Source organism: Bison bison, unplaced genomic scaffold (assembly GCF_000754665.1).
Source record: "Bison bison bison isolate TAMUID 2011002044 unplaced genomic scaffold, Bison_UMD1.0 scf7180017864141, whole genome shotgun sequence".
NCBI lineage: Eukaryota > Metazoa > Chordata > Mammalia > Artiodactyla > Bovidae > Bison > Bison bison.
The window spans coordinates 1,328,845-1,331,974 of NW_011494713.1; positions in this window are offsets into that span (position 1 = coordinate 1,328,845).

Genomic DNA, 3,130 nt, shown 5'->3' on the forward strand with positions numbered 1-3,130 from the left:
CTGCAAGGAGATCCAACCAGTCCATTCTGAAGGAGATCAGCCCTGGGATTTCTTTGGAAGGAATGATGCTAAAGCTGAAACTCCACTACTTTGGCCACCTCATGCGAAAAGTTGACTCATTGGAAAAGACTCTGATGCTGGGAGGGATTGGGGGTGGGAAGAGAAGGGGACGACAGAGGATGAGATGGCTGGATGGCATCACTGACTCGATGGACGTGAGGCTGAGTGAACTCCGGGAGTTGGTGATGGACAGGGAGGCCTGGCATGCTGCGATTCATGGGGTCGCAAATAGTCGGACACGACTGAGCGACTGAACTGAACTGAACTGTGCCTGAAATGGGGATGAAGACCAATAATATATTTCTTATTATAACTCACAGTATCACACTTTCCTTTTGTAATAACTTACTGAAATGTTTACTGGCTGAGCACAGGTAGTCCCTCTCTCAGCCCTCAGGCTGAAGAGTTAATATTTGTGCAGATACCACAGCACCAGCCTCCAGGGATGAATGGGAAAGCTGGCTTCTCACCACAGGTCCCAGCATTAAACTCAAGAGCTTTCTCTCCTTTCTTCCAGGACTGTGGCTGCCACCATGGCTGTTTCTGTTGCTGCTGCTGCCATCCCAGTCCAGGCCACCCCTGCGATCTTCAGAGCCCTGACCAGTCCCAGGTATGCCTAGGTGCACCAGGTACCCAGGCTGACTGCTTGGTGTGCATGCTGAACACTGACTGCTCTGCCTGTGGATCTGACAGTATATGCACTGTTACCTGGTTATTTCCCCTGCATACACACATGCCCTGTTGTCCTACTGGACTTCCCTGATAGGCATAAGTTAAAAGATAAAATCATTAGGAACTTCAAGATGGTGTTCACAGAGCATTAAACCAAGCATGCAGCCCTTTAGGAGAATGGAGTCCTGTGTGACTACGTTGATTATATGCCCATGAAGCTAGCCCTGATGGCATAACTTGCTCAAAAAGGCAGTGTTCTTGGATGTCCTATGTGTTGGTGGCTGCTACGCTGTCACAGGACCAAGCAGGGAAGACCACACAGACCAAGAAGAGAAGTTCCTCCTCTTTCCACATCCCACCAGAGTCCTTCTAATGCCCATAACAAAGCTTAATACCGTGCCAGATGGGAAAGATAAAATACGGTCCCGCTCCAGCATCACAGTGCAGGATGAAGAATGGATTTAGAGAGGTTTTCCCTGGTGGTCCAGTTATTAGGAATCTGTACTTCCACTGCAGAGGGCACAAGTTTGATCCCTGGTCAGGGAACTAAGATTCTGCATACAGCACAGTGCAGCCAAAAAGAAAATGAATTTAGAGGACTAAAGAGTTGACTTAACTCAATTTGGAAATGTGCAGAATTCGAAAAGCTAAAGGCAAAAGGAACTTTACATAAGCACTGTGTTCCAGTTGATAATTTTGTTAACCCAAGGTTTGGGTTAACAATTCTGACACCATTATGCGTGTATACTTGGGCTGGGCAATTAAGTAGATGGTAGAAGCCAGGTCTCACACTGTTGAAGTGGGAGGTTATGAATAAGCGAGGGAATGAGGCTAGAATTCTCCATGTGGTAATAGATGAGAGTTGGAGACATCAGTATGAACCCATGTTTGGCTTAGTATTGGAAGGATTGATGCTGAAGCTGAAGCTTCAATACCTGGGCTGTTAGATGCAAAGAGTTGACTCATTGGAAAAGACCATGATGCTGAGAAAGATTGAAGGCAGGAGGATAAGGTGGGGTGACAGACGATGAGATCATTAGATAGCATCATAGATTCAATGGATAGGAGTTTGAGCAAACTCTGGGAGATAGTGAAGGACAGGGAAGCCTGGCATGCTGCCATCCACGGAGTCACAAAGAGTCAGACAAAACTGAGTGACTGAACAACAACAACAAAGATATATGTGGTTACATATAGAAATATTTACACAGAGGAATGCATCCATATATCTCCTTGACCCGAGAGGGAGGGCTGGGAAGCAAAGACCCCTTAATTATAGTAAACATATCTAGAACTCAGATCTTAGTTTCTAATGTTGTTCTCTAATAAAAGGAATCAGGGTTTGTTGAAGAACTGGTTGATACTAGGACTGAGGCAGGAAATATTCAAAATGAGCCTGGAGTATCTAAGATGCCAAAAAATAGGAAAATGCAAAAAAACAAAACCAATCGGAAAAATGCATAGTAATGGGGAATCCCACTGTAATGGAAAGGAATCCAGATGCCAGCTAAAAGAGTTCCAAATGGCCAGAGCTGGAATGGTTTGAGCAATAAGATAAATAATGGAGTGTTGAATTATTGTCCAAAGTATAATATTAATTTCTACAAGTCCATAGTGGTGTAAATAAATAATTGAATAAATTAATAAGTGGGAGAAAATAGACAAATCTTCCATGCTGAAGAATTCTGAGTAATTAATGTAGCTACTCCTTCACCCTCAAGGTAGTACAACATGGGAAAAGATTTATAAAAAGAGTAACTTTACAGTGGAGACTCTGACAAACATCATTGCAAGCCAGATGACCAGAGTTAGCGTCGACTCTGACAGGTCACACAAATAGCATGTACTCTTCAAACGATGTGAAGAGTGGCCTATAACTCTGTGACCTTCTTGCCCAAAGCACATTACTCCACAATGGAAACCTCAGACAAATCCCAACTGAGGAATAATCTATATAATAACTGACCTCAAAACTGTCAAAATCAACAAAAACAAAGAATGTCCAAAGAAAGACCATAATCAAGAGAAGTCTAAGGAGATTTGACTACTAAATGTTATGTGTGGTTCTGGATGGGATCCTGGGGCAGAAAAGAACATGAGGGAAACACTGGGGCAATCTGAACAAAGAACGGACTTCAGTTAATAATAATATGCTAATATTTATCCCTTAATTGTGACAAGTATATTATGCAGATGTATGATGTTAGTTATAGGGAGAACTGGGTGATAGATATACAGTAATTCTCTGTACTATCTTCACAATTATTCTGTAAACTTAAAACTGCTTTATTCAGTTTTAAAATAATAGATCTGAAGCTGAGAGACTGAAACTTGATAAGTGCATGACATATTAACGACCTTCAGAGAGTATTCAACCTTGAAAGAGGCACTGAACTAT